Genomic DNA, 299 nt, shown 5'->3' with positions numbered 1-299 from the left:
GGGATGCGGCACCGGGGAGAGGCTGCCTCTCACCCGTGTCCGTGGGGTTTTGGATCGGGCACCGAGGGACGCGCGGCAGAGAGGAGTAAAACCGATCCCGGGAGTGCCTTCCCCACCCTCCCGCGGGCAGTATTTTGTCTCCCCGAGGCGACAGGCTGAAGTTCCGTCCCCCCCGGGCGAACCACCGGATTTTGGGGTCCTCCTCCCTCTCCACGCGCGGGATCCCCGCGAGCGCATCCCGGTCCCCGGCGGCGCCGGGACTCGCGGGGCTCGGAGCGCGGGGTCGGTGCCGCGGGGCT

This window comes from Corvus brachyrhynchos, unplaced genomic scaffold, assembly GCF_000691975.1.
Source record: "Corvus brachyrhynchos isolate BGI_N302 unplaced genomic scaffold, ASM69197v1 scaffold45, whole genome shotgun sequence".
NCBI lineage: Eukaryota > Metazoa > Chordata > Aves > Passeriformes > Corvidae > Corvus > Corvus brachyrhynchos.
Note: the sequence above shows the minus strand (reverse complement) of the source record.